This window comes from Pteropus medius, unplaced genomic scaffold (genome assembly GCF_902729225.1).
Source record: "Pteropus medius unplaced genomic scaffold, Ma_sr-lr_union100, whole genome shotgun sequence".
Lineage (NCBI taxonomy): Eukaryota > Metazoa > Chordata > Mammalia > Chiroptera > Pteropodidae > Pteropus > Pteropus medius.
In genome coordinates, this window is record NW_024354875.1 from 20,509,893 (window position 1) to 20,523,761 (window position 13,869).

Here is a 13,869-nt window from a genome sequence, read left to right on the forward strand (position 1 = left end):
TGTCTATGTGAAATCTCCCTATTAATTCTTATAAAGATTCATGTGACTATATATAGGGTCTACCTTATCAGCATTACCTCTCTATGTCAAGACCCTTAATTTAATCACACCTGCAAAGTAACCCCCCCTACTCCTCACCCCCATCCATATAAGGTAACATTCACTGATTCCAGGGAGGCCACTCTTCAGCCTACCACAGGATGGCTTTTAAGTCTTCGCTTTTAGCTCCATAAGCCTAGGGACAATTTGCTTTTCACCTTGCTCAAGATCAGGACAACATAAGTTGTGTCTATGGTGAGCACAGTGATAGAAAAGTTGGAGTTTCACCCTGCTTTGCTTTCAGACCCACTTTAAGAAAGCTATCTTTGTGAGTACAGGACTATGCTCTATCTTAAAACCAGAGGACAATTAGGTTATAGTGAAGAACACACACTCAGGAAAATTTGCCTTCCTCTATATTTGACTATTGAAATTTATTTTTAGAAACACATTACTCTACACTTACTAGAAAAAAAAATTTTTTAGATGCTCTGACACCAGTTTCTAGCCTCTTATCACATATCAAGTTGTCTTAGTCCTCAGAAACTTGGCCAGGGTTAAGAGTTAGGCAGGAAGAAAAGGAAATTATTTAGCATTGTCTAGATAATATGAAAATATAGACTTTCCACTAAATTGTCAATTTTCTCCTTGATGAAGATTCCATCGAATCATTCTCTCCTTCTGTTTTATAGCCCCACCCCCACCTCGAAGAGGTACTTCAAAAGTAAACTTCAGTATGTAACTCAAAGGTAACAAAACAAAGATTCTTTTCTTTCCTTTCTTTTTTTTTTTTTTAGCTTTGCATGATGCTTTTGCTGATAGAGGAGCAATGAAGGAGATTCAGTTTTGAGGCCAAGGTATTTGCTGAGAGAACAGCACCTGTAACTCTCTGGCCTATGTGATCTGTGTGTAAAGTGTCTTCCTCTTGGCCTGGCAGAAATTAGGTCAATGCCTGCATGTTTCAAGGCTGCTGAATTAAGACACAACATTCTCACTTTAAATCTAATCATGCACAAACATAACCCCTGCCCATTGCTGTTTTTCTATTTTTGCTATTCGGATTCATTTATTTAAAAAAAAAAAATTAGAACATTAGGAACAGTGGTCAAGTTTATTTTAAGCATTTTCTGCTGAGATTCAGGCTATCGTCAGGTTATATATATATATCGACAGGTATTGAGATGTGGAACTGAACAAATCTCCAGTTTCTCAGGCTGTTTGCCTTTGGCTCAGTTGCTTCGTTCACCGAATCATAACCAGATCCACCCTGAAGAACCCAATCTCTCCATTTTGTTTCAGCTCCCACCTCAGAACCTAATACTTATTCATGTTCTCTGCGTGAGTTTCTTGGGACGTTTCTGCTTACACACAACCTTCCTGCTACTATTAAATAGGAGGCTATGTTCCAGAGACAACATTATTTAATTGACATCATCAGTGTTTGCTAAAACTTGTTTTCAGTGCTGCCCTGTCTTAGAAACGAAGTGGATGACTGCCTAAGGAAAAAGTTCACATCTCCTTTACCCTCAAGACCTTTAAATCTAAGTAAGTTTCCTGGTGCCACTTTATATTGATGCTTTAAAAATTTATTTTAAAAATACTTTCCCAGATTCTTATAAAGCAGAAACAAAACTTAAAGTACCCATTAAAAATATATTTAGTATTTTTATTTCATCTTTTTAAGGATAATATATTTTCACCTCATTCTTGATCGTAACTCTGAGAATCACTGACGTGGGAAGATTTTCTGTTGGATATTTTTAAACGTCTACAGTTTTCCATTTAAGAATTCTAATAACAAGTAGGTGGAGGCCTACTATGTGAGCTGTTCTAATCTCAACACCCCAAAGTTACTGGTCCGATCCTGTTCAAGGATTTGTTTTAAGGTTTTCCTGGACAGCACTGTAAATCTTTTAGAAACTCTATATCATTATTCTTTTTCTTTGTATGTAGTAAATTTGGTCTTTGTTTAGTTTTTGGTTATCCTCTTAGTGTTTGCAACTATCGTTAACAATGAAGAAGATAAAAGATGCATATAGTACTTAAATTATGTAAACTACTAAAATATACCAGAGTAAAAAATATATAATGTAAGAAATATGTGAACATACACAGCAATTGGAACTCAGAACAAAGGTATCTTAGCTCAATATTGGAGCAAGAGTCGGAATATCTGGAATTTAGGGAAGAAAACTGACATTTGTGATAACTTTTACTGACAAACTACATGCCAGGCATTTCACATACATTATCCCATTCAATCCTAGTTCTTTCATTTGCTTGTTGTGTTATCTTAGGCATTTACCTAATAATTTTGAACCTCAGTTTACCCATTTGTAAAATAAAATAAACAAACAAAAAATCTCCAAACTTTCGGGGTTACTCTGAGGGTTAAAGATTACATGTACCTAGTTAAAACTAATGCCTGGCAGCGCAAGCATTATGTGAATGTTCACTATTAACATCCTCACTGATGAGGAAACTGAGTTTCAAGAAGGCTAGAGAACCAGGTCCAGGTTAAACGACTTAGAAATAGGACATGTTTGAAGTCTACACACTGTTCTCTCCACCTAGCAGTTTCTCATTTTAGCCTTGGCTTTATGTTTCGCTAACTAAACGACTTTAGATAAGTTACTTAAACTGCTGGACCTAAAAATGTGGGTGTTAATAACATTTATGGCCCTTTTCAATCCTTATTTTACATAAATTTTATACTGAATTTTGGCGACTAATGAACACTCAGGGAAATTTTGTTTCTCTCTTGTGGACCAAAAAAGGGGTACTATGGAGAGTAATCTTGCAGGGTGATTTAATTATAAATTCCTAACTGGGCAGGTCATGGTGGGTAGTCGTGACTCAAGCATATAATTTTTTTTTAATAAAAAGTGTATCTTTGCCCTAAGCACGCCCTGTCCATTGTTTCTGTGCATCTAGGTTAACATACATTTGAGATACTTCTTTTCAGATTCATCAGAAAGGAAACTAAATCTCTCTTAAGAGAGCACATAGTCTTATAAACAATCCTGTAATTCGACCCCCACCTTGCTTTCTCCCACCTTCATGTCATTTTCCTCATGCCCCCTCTTTAATTCCAAATACATAAAAGAAGCTGCAAAGTGCCCATCTAAAAAGCATTTTCTCAGTCTGTTGAGATCTTGCTTCCAGGCATATCACCTGTTTGGCTCAAATATGTCTATAAAAATTCTCTCCAGGTTTGGATGTTTTTACATTGACACTCTAGAAATGGGCAGAACTAAAACAGTTGACCCTTGGCATGTGGTAAATTGTCATAAAAGGCGCTTGATAGAATCACCAGTGCAAGGCTCCCTCACGTGGGAGAAATTTTACCTCCAGCCATTGGGTTTCATGTATCTTGGCAGCAGGCAGCCTATTCTCCAGGCTTGGGAAGGTAAGAACTTCTTCGTTGTTTCATTATACTAGAATATAGAAGATAACCTAAATTCACCCGACAACACCACAAAAGCAAGGTAAATTAAGAGTGGGCAAACTTAGGTTCTGGTGTGCTGGCTGGAAAATTATTGTTTGGCTATCGCCCATGGGAATATAATGCTCTAACAATAAGCTTTCTGCTTCTGTACTCCCCGCTTGCACAACCGACCTGTGGGTCGACAGTTAGTAAAAAGAAGAAAAATAGACTTGTGTGTTCAAACAGGATGAAGAATGGAGTTTAGGGCTTAAAAACCCTGTACCTCTACATTTCGGGGCTGCTTAATTTGGGGTCTGCATACATACCCCTGGCAGACCCACCTGGCTGAATAAAGAGTGTGTTTCCTATAACTCACTGGTTTCTGGTGGTCCATGTGTCTATCGGGGGCTGGCGGCTACAACATTTGGAGGCCCCAGCGAGATCTCCGGGAGTGGCCCTGAGATCTAAGACCGGACTGGCCTCTGAAGCAGTTGTTGTCCCTGTTATGGACTCAAAGGGGTGGCCAATCTGAGATGTTCCAGGGCCCTTGAATGCTGTGATGGGATCAATGCAATTGTCAAGGGCGCAACCTTTAGGACACACTCTTTGTTCCTGGTCCCGACAGGAATCTCCGAGGCCTCAACCTATGGATAAAAAGGTACCTTTCTGTTTCTGTAGACTGGTCATTGGGGGTCTGTGGAGAGACTGGATGCAGTCATATCTCCCGGACCGCGGCCAGGCCTCAGGACGCTGCCTCCTGTGCCCTGTTATCGGGTTCAGTCTATTGTCTTTGGTCTTGTCTAGGTTGTAGGTGGCGGACCTCTCTGGGTCCACCTACACCCCAGTTATTGTCTGAGTGTCTGTCTTGTGTTTTCCGCGCAAGCAATGGGGGGAGGCCCAAGTTCACAGAAGACACCCTTGGGTGTCAAAGAAGGGTTTGTAGAGGGAGCTGACATTTCAAAGAAGGGTTTGTAAAGGGAGCTGACTATGGCATAAAGTTTTCTCCAGGCAGACTAAGAACATTGTGTGAAGTTGAGTGGCTGTCTTTCGATGTAAACTGGTCTCCGGAGGGTTCTTTTGACAGGGGTTTACTGAGGAATGTTTGGAAGATTGTCACGGGAGATCCGGGACATCCCGATCAGTTTCCCTACATTGATCAATGGTTACACCTTGTTCAGAAACCCCCTCCTTGGCTCTGCCGGTATGCCCTTTCTCTAAGGGCACAAGTCTTAGTTGTGGGCACCCCAAAACAAATGGCAACCGAATCTCCAAGACAGCCCAGTCCCTCGGTCCTCCATTCTCCACCGGAGGATAGTGACATCTCCCCACCCTATAATCCAGGACAACAGAAGCCAAATAGCACCGCCTCACCTCCTCGGACGCGGGCAGGTAACCCCTATGGGCCACTTGCTCCTGCTCCGGGTGGGGCACCAGCTGATACCACCACCCCGGCCATCCTCCCCTTGCAAGAAGCACCACCCTAGGGACATCACACAGACAGGCCCTTTATGGTTTATGTGCCTTTCTCGACTAGTGACCTGTACAACTGGAAGGCACAGAATCCGCCTTTCTCTGAGAAACCCCAGGCATTAATGGGACTCTTAGAAAGTGTCTTTCAGACTCACTGCCCCACCTGGGACAATTGCCAGCAGCTTTTAATTACCCCCTTCACTGAGGAAGAATGCAGATGCATTTGGACTGAAACACAAAAGATAGCTGCGGGAGGGAGGAGAGTTGAGGAAGCAGGGGAACAGATTGAGGAGGAATTTCCCTCCACTGGCCTAGACTGGGAACACAATTCTCAGGCAAGGAGAATGGCATTAGATCGGTACCATCATATTCTAATTGGGGGAATTAGGATGGTTGGTCATCAGCCAACTAATCTTTCTAAGGTAACTGAAGTTATACAGGGACCTCAGGAATCCCCTGGAGCATTTCTTGAATGAGGCATACCGGGTATACACCCCCATTGATCCTGAGGCCCCTGAGAACCAGCAGGCAATTAATATAGCCTTTGCTACTCAGGCAGCCCCTGATATCCAGCGTAAATTGCAAAACATTAGAAGGTTTTGCAGGGATGAACCTGTCCCAACTTGTTGAGATAGCCCAGAAGGTGTTCAACAACAGGGAGGCACTGGGTGACCCCAAATGTATGGCTAAAATCCAAAGCTACTGTCATCAACCCAGCCAATCTGTTGCCAGACCCAGACCCCAAGTCCTCGTTCATGACTGCATAGATTTCATTGATGCTGTTTGTTCCTCGCGGCCAGACCTCAAAGATTCCTCTCTGCCTGAGGCCGATGAAGTTCTGTTCACAGACAGTAGCAGCTTCATGCAGGAAGGAAGGAGGAATGCTGGGGCAGCGGTTGTAACTCTAACTGGCACCATCTGGTCACAAGCTCTGCCCCATAGGACTTCTGCTCAAAAGGCCGAACTCATCGCCCTCACTGAGGCACTGAGATGGGGAAAGAATAAGGCAGTCACAATATACACTGACAGCCGATATGCCTTTGCCACTGCACATGTACACGGAGCCATCTACAAGGAAAGAGGCCTTCTGACTTCAACTGGGAAGGACATCAAGAACAAGGGGGAGATCATAGCCTTACTTGAAGCCATATAGATGCTTAAAGCTCTTGCTATTGTCAAAAAAGGAACAGTCCCAAGGCTGAGGGAAACCGACCAGCCGATGCAGAGGCAAGAACAGCAGCCATAAAGCCAGTGGGGCCCCACCACATCTACTGACTGTTGTCCCTTACCCAGAACTGCCTCCATCTCCGACAGGGGAAGAGAACATATATTTTCAAGATAAGGAAGCCACTAGGAACCAACCGGGGTGGTGCATGACCCCAGATGGAAAAATCGGGCTCTCACGGCCCTTGGAAGGACTCTCCTCCACCAACTACACCAGACCACACACCTAGGGCAAACTAAGATGCTCCAAGCTTTAGACTCCTACTTTCACTTGTTAGAAGGGAGAAAAACTGCAGAGGAGATTGCCTCACAATGCCCGGCTTGTGCCCAAGTTAACCCAAAGAAGGGGAAGATAGAAGAACCTAGGCATAGGGAAAGAGGAACTTATCCGGGGGACCACTGGGAAGTAGACTTCACTGAGGTAACCCCGACTGTAGGGGGCTACAAATATTTACTTGTTTTTATAGACGCCTTTTGAGGATGGGTAGAGGCCTTCCCTACCAGGAAAGAGACTGCCTTAGTAGGTACTAAGAAACTACTACAAGAAATCCTCCCTCGATTTGGTCTCCCTGGAACTTTAGGGTCGGACAGTGGGCCAGCCTTCGTAGCAAAGGTATCACAATTGGCTAGCTACCTAAATGTGCAATGGAAACTGCCGCCCCAGAGTTTGGGCCAAGTAGAACAAGTGAATCAGACCCTAAAACAAACATTAGTCAAGTTAGGATTAGAAACTGGTGGGACTTGGGTAGAACTTCTCCCCTTTGCTCTTCTCCAAGCCAGGCGTACGCCATATATTAATGGATTCACCCCATTTGATATTTTCTTTGGAAAATCCCCCACCTTTAGTACCTAGAATAGAAGATGAGAAAAAGGCAGAACTACGTAAACTTGGCTTACTTAAGTCTTTACAGGCCCTTCAAAGTGTACAGAAGGAGATTTAGTCCTGGGTTCATGCTGCCCACTTAGCCCTGGGGGACGGAATTCCCCATCAGTTTCAGCCTGGGGACTCTGTGTGGATCCAGAAGTTCACTTCCAAGGGACTAGAACTTAAATGGAAAGGACCCTTCACTGTCTACCTGACGATGCCCACTGCAGTTAAAGTAGATGACATCCCATCATGGATTCATCACTCCCACGTGAAGGCAGCACGAGAGTGGACAGCTCAGGAAGATGAGCCTTTAAGACTAAGACTCAAACATACATTAGTCTAACCCTCTGTTTCTTTCTTTTTTCCTCTTTAGCCCCGCATTCAACCAGCCATAACCAAAACCAGAAGGAGTATTAATAACTTTGCTAACGACAATATACAAGGTCTTAAATAAGACCACCCCGGACATAGGACAAGATTGCTGGTTGTGCCTAAACCAAAACCCCCTTACTATCTCGGGGTAGGAACTCCCCTAAACTTAACTGAGCTCAGCAGGCTAGAACTTCAAGTCGATTCACTAGCAGAAGTAGTCCTCCAAAATAGAAGAGGTTTAGATTTATTATACTTAGAACAATATGGATTATATATGGCTCTAGGTGAAACCTGTTGCTTCTATGCTAATAACTCTGGAATAATTAGAGAAAGTTTACTACTAGTACAGAGAAATTTAGATGCCAGGGATAAACAAAGACTAGAATCAGAATACTGGTTTCATAGGATGTTCTAACAGCCCTCTTATCTGCTATAGCTGGACCTTTAATTCTCTTCCTCCTCTTATTAACTTTTGGCCTATGTTTCCTCAATTTCTTGTTTAGATATATAAGGAAAAGAATTAATTCCACATAAAGAATCAAGGATTTGATTTTCTGCTAAAGCCAGTGGGGAATGTGCTGGCTGGAAAATTACTGTTTATCACCCATGGGAACATAACGCTCTTACAAGAAGCTTTCTGCTTCTGTACCCACCGCTTGCACAACTGACCTGTGGGTCGACAGTTAGTACAAAGAAGAAAAATAGACTTGTGTGTTCAAACAGGATTAAGAATGGGGTTTAGGGCTTTAAAACCCTGTACCTCTACATTTCAGGGCTGCTTAATTTGGGGTCTGCGTACCCCTGGCAGACCCAGCTGGCTGAATAAAGAGTGTGTTTCCTATAACTCACTGGTTTCTGGTGGTCTGTGTGTCTACCAGGGGCTGGCGGCTACGACACTGGTAAGACAGGAACAAATGGAAAAAGAAAGCTTTTTAGATTTTGGTGGCCATGTGAAGCTTGAAAGCCCATGACTGTCCTGAAGTTTTCTTAGGCACATGAGAAAAGTGTTAGGTGGCACCAAAGTTATTTGACACCGTCAATCTGAAAGACAGTAAACATAGTTTCATTCCAAATGCTGAGTCATGCTAATGATGACAAGGAGAAACACTTAAGAGTCCAACTTCCCTGAGGCACTGGTCTTTAGTAGATTGATTCTACTGAAATAATTACTTCATGTTTTTAAGTTGAGTAATGGTGAAATGCTTTCCCTCCTACACCCTCAATCAGTTTTCAGTGTTCTTAGTCCCCGATATTTTTTTGTTTGGTATTGTTTTAATTCCATGAACAAAAGAAGTTGTAGCAAGTATATGTGTGTGAATAAAAGGTTTTTAAATATTGTTTATGGATCTAGTGTAATACTTAATGCTGCAGAATAGTTCCAAAATTTGATTATTCTCCCTCCCCCCACACCCAATTATCTTAATAATGAAAAGAAATTGTTAGGCATCTGGGAAATCATGCTCCTTTTAGATACCCCAATGAGTAACCAAACCCTTTCCACAGAATTCTTGTCATAATAAGCAAGGTACAGAGGCAGAGATAGACAGGCAAAAGGTCACTTTAGGTACTCATAAATAGTGTCCTAAATCTTAAAGATTTATGTATAAGGCTAAAAGGAAAAAAAAAAAATTATATTTTATTCCCTGTAGAAAATAATGATGAAGTTAATTGGAATGATTTTCTATTTTGTAAGTTTATTGTTTCTTGAAGCAGAAGTATCTTAAACCTTTGCATTTTGAAATTATCTAGTGTTTATCTTTAAAAATTAAGAATTTTTTTACCACTTTTGCCTTGAACAAAAATGGATGCCTGATTTATGCTGAATAATTACAAATCAGCTATGTTTTCATGCAGTAAATGGAAGTAACTATTTTACAACAGCGTCTTATTTAAAAAAATTTTTTTAAAGGCTGTAGTTGAGATTAAGTGTGTGTGTATTGAGAGTGGGGAAGTGGAGGGTGGAGGAAAGGTTTAGAAAAAGATCCAGAGTAAACTGTAGGCTGATCACATTCAGCTTCCTTATCTCTCCTCCCTTAAATTCTTCTATACACATCCTTTTCCTTGGGTGCCTTTCCTGAATCCCACTAGATGCCTAGTGTCCTTTCGCTTTCCTTTGGTTGTTTTGGGACCCACCTTTGGGAAGAGAAATCATGTCCAGTGCTTCTGACTTTTTTCACCTCCTCAAAATTCTCTACCTCTTCCCATGTTCTGTTCCATCAGGGTCTGACTTGGGTTAGACCATCATGGATGGCCATGGGTTATTGATGAGAACTGAATCCCTCTTGGCTTGTTAGCTGGCAGGGTGACCAGGACTTCTGGGGAAAAACAGTAGAAATAAGAGGGCCTGGAACAAATTGTTCACCTAAGCTTTCATTTGAAAACAGTAAATACTTTTCAAACATTTATTATGTTACAGGCAGTGTGCTAGGCACCAAAGTACAGAAGTACTTTGCAAACACTGTACTGTCCTTGGAGAATTAGGCGGAAAGAAATCCAGAACTGGCATCTCAATTCAACTAGATTATTCCTTTACTGTGTGACATGTTGGTCTTCTAAATAAATGTTTGAGGTTTGAAAATGCATAAAAGCACTGGTCTATTACAGGGGTTCTCAACCCTGCCTGCTCATTGGAGTCACCTGGGAGACTTCTGAAACAGTGTTTCTCAAGCTTCGGTATTGATCAGGATCACCAGAAGTGTTTTTTAAATCAGATAGCTAGGCCCCAGCTTGAGTTTAGGAATCAGTGTGGAGTGAAGCCAAATTTGCATTTCTTTCAAAATCTCAGGTGACGCTGTTAGCTGCTGGCTCCCAGGGCTACAGTTTGAGAATCACAGTTTTAAAATTTAAGAAATTCGAGGTTGTATCCTCAGACTGATTTAACTGGTGTGGGGACCAGAAGCTGGCATTAATCATTTTCCAATCCCTCTTCATTCTAATGTATATTGTGGGGGAGGAACGAACGTTCCTCTACCCTTCTAAGTGCTTCCAGCTGGTCTAATAATCAAATTGACATGAGACAGATTAAGAGAAAAATAACCAAACTGTACCTATGGGAAGCTTGCATACATGAGAGAGTCAGAGACTCCACATGCAAGAGAGGTATCAATGGCATTCTGAACTAAAACCAGGTCAGGCCCTTCCAGCTTCAGAGGAGAGGAAGGTCATTCACAGGAAGATAAGCAGAGTAGATATTCAGTAATTAGATGTTTGCCCTGCTCTATAGATAAGTCATAAAAACTTATTTCAGGTAATAACTCTTATTATCTGTAAGGTCCCCAATTTAGATTAAGGGAGAGGTAAAAGTTTCTCCGTGAGCGCCCTCCTGCCCCTTCCCCCCCAACACAGGCACCCACAGTATTCATTGCCTCAGTTCAAAATAATCCACATGCTAAAGTAGCACATCTTGTGGTGGCCTGTTCTGAACCCCTCCAGAAGGCAAGCCTGATCACCATTGTCCCATTGGATACACTATCCACTGGGTAGGCTGGATTCCTGAAGTTACTAGGAATTTAAGATCCAATGTCGCTACGCATTTGAATCTCTTATCAATTTAAATAATTCTGCGGTATTTAAAAGAAATTAGTAAGTGATTTATTAAGTAACTGGAAAAACCCACTGCTGCGATTTGGGTTCTAGTTAATTTCACGGCCTTCCTTTGGAAGACCTTTTCAACCCTTCCATGGTTTTTTCCAACACGATGGTAGGTTATTTGTGAAGTGCCCAGAGCCTTTGGAGGAAAGGTATTAAAGAAATGGGTTCCAGTTGAACCCCATTTGTGCCCTCCTTGGGTACACCTGGGCTTGCCCAGCACTTGTAGGTCCAAGTGAGCTGGGCATGCTCAGTGGGCAGGGTCGGTTGGGGTGGGGAGGGTGCAACTGGGGAGTCTGCTGCTCTGCTGCGGGGCCCTCCGCCTCCCCCCACCTGTATGAGGCTGGGCCTGAGGAGCCTGTGCTCAGCATTCCACCCCCTGGTGCTTGGGCTTGGTCTTCCCTGCAGGTCTGGCGCTGACATTCAAGCAAGGAGTCAGGAGGCCGGGCGCGACTCCAGAACGCGCGGGAGGGGAGCCCGGGAGAGGGCTCTGGGCTCTGACGGCGGGGTCCCAGGGGTCCGCCCGCGTCCTAGATGCGTTTCTAGGCCTGGAGAAACCTGCCAGCCGAGTAGGGAAGCCTGATTCGTGGGCGCGTGACGAGAAATCAGGTAAGCCGTCCCCGCCGCGTGCTGGTGGATGAGTGTCTCCTCTCCCGCGGGCAGGTGGCGAGGGCGGCTCGCATGGCGGAGGGCAGAGGCCGTGGGACACCTGCACCACCCACCCTCCCCTGGCCTAGTCCAGCCGAAGCTTTCCTGCCCGGCAGCGGACTGCCCAGGCGGGTCGGAGGGTCCGGAGTGCACAAGGCCAGGGCGCAGGGCAGGAACCGCCAGCCGGGCCCCGGCCATCGCGGCCGCCGCGGCGCGGCCGCCACCCGCGGGCCGCGCGTCCCCGCGTCCCCGGCCGGTCACGTTCATCGGGCGGCGCAGACCTCGCCAGCTCGCCGCGCGCCGTTTCGCAGCGCTTTGCCTCCCCGCCCCGCGGCCCCGGCTCCCGCCTCCACTTCCGCGTTTCCCCGCAGGGCCGGGAAGCTGGGCCCGCAGTGTCCCGGCTGCCGGTGGCGGCCGCGCCACCCGGGCCAGCCCTCGGGAGGGAGGAGGAGCAGCGGCGGGAGGAGGAAGTCGCCGGTGAGGCGGCGGCGCGGGGCGCGTCGGGTTACACTGGCTCAGCCTGCCCCAGAGTGATATCCACGCGCGCCTCGCCGCGAGCAGCAGGGCTGAGGCTCTGATTCCGGGGGAGGCCGACTCCGCCCCGGCCAGAGGAGCTGGGTGTCCCAGCCCTCTCTCCCCTCGCGCCGGAACATCAGTGTCAGGTGTGTGCTTCCTGGGAGACCCCGTTCCCCTGTCCCCGGGAGAGGCGGGGGCGCGGACCCTTTCTGACCCCGGCTAGGACTCCAGTGTTTGGGTGGGTGGTGGCGGGAATCTGGGAAAGACAGAATTTCTCCCCAGCAACTGGTTCTTATCCAGAGGTTAGTTGTTTACATTTTTGGACGGCTGTAGGGAGTAGTATCCATTTTATTCTTTAGTTGATTGGCAGGACTTTGCGGTGAGTGTCGGTGTCTCACTGAAAGTTTGCTGCAAACTTTTGGCTTGTCGATGGGGCTGGTCTGATTGTTGCTCCCTTCTGAAGCAAGGCAAGGAACGATTCTAGAAGGAGGCTGAGGCTTCTTTGAGGACCTTAGCTGCTGGAGGGTGACAGTTCTAGGCGGAAATGGAAGGCGTACTTCCATTAAGTTCAAAGATGAACTTAAAATATAGCCTCTACTCCCCAGGTAGTAACTTCTACCTAACAAAAAGATTAGCAAAGAATGCTTTGGCAGGATGGTGTAGCTCTTAGCTGCTGGTCTCTAGACTGCCTTCCACCTAATGCATAGGACCATTCACTCTTGAACAGCCTTCCTTAAGAGTTCCAAAGTAATTTACAAACACAGATTCTCACAGTCTAGTGGCATGGGCCAACCCAAATTACATAACACATCATGAGGGGCAGCTATAGAAATAGCTAACAGCTAATTTAGTCAATTTATACTCGTATAAATAAGGAAGGAAGGGTAAGTTACACTTAGTCTTTATTGAATTTTGCATATGTTTCAAGTTTAAGAGATGTGAAATTTCTTTTTAGAGTGTAGAGGGTAATGGCAGCTGCTGTACTGAGGCCAAGCACTTCCTGGTAGCTACTGAACACTACAGTTTCTGAGTTCTGTAGTTTTTGCTGACCATTTGCTGAGAGCTGGATGCCATTGCCCAATGGATACCATGCACGGCCTGGGGAACCTTATGATTCAGATGTTGAAATCTCTCTGTGTTTCTCATATAGGCATATGTTAAGTTAGAACACTCTCTTTACTTTTACAAATCAACTCTTCAAATAATACAGCAGTACCTTAGTGAATAATGGATAAAAGGTAGAATTTTAGGTTTGAGAACCAACATTGGTGGAACTGTCCATTCTGATATCTCACATAGTCACTTCAATTTATAAAGAAATTCTAAGCAGGATTAAAGCTCTGCTTCCTTTTCCCTCCCTTTGATTTATTAAAAGACTCAGCGGTCTGGCTCAGTAATTGACAAAAGGGCCACAGGGTTACCAATTGTCAGTGGGGTTTAGACTGCCTCCTAGTTTAATTTTTTTAACTATTTAATCTCGTTATGGATATTTAAAAAGATTCCACTATCGTTGTACAAAAATCATATTAAACTATTACAACTCTGAAATTATCCTGTTTGGTTATTTGGTTATGTTTGTTTTCTCTTTCATCACTAGCATGCAAGTTCTGTGAGAGGGCTTGCTCAGCCTCACATACTTTTATATTTCTAATGCCTGGTACGGTGACTAGCTTATAATAAGCATTCAATAAATGTTTTTTTTTCAATGAGTAACTAA

The 13,869-nt window shown here is 44.3% G+C and overlaps 1 protein-coding gene across 3 annotated transcripts in view; it reads left to right on the forward strand.

Moving 5' to 3' along the window:
* The first annotated feature begins 11,260 nt into the window (after positions 1-11,260).
* Positions 11,261-13,869, forward strand: part of GPD2 (glycerol-3-phosphate dehydrogenase 2) — a 125,180-nt gene continuing 122,571 nt past the window's right edge. For 2 of the 3 annotated variants that reach the window (XM_039855408.1, XM_039855411.1), the window contains exon 1: positions 11,261-11,597. The gene's annotated coding sequence lies outside the window, so the exon portion shown is untranslated. Of the gene's footprint in view, positions 11,598-12,166; positions 12,299-13,869 lie in introns of those variants that run through there. The other variant, XM_039855409.1, reaches the window with a different exon arrangement.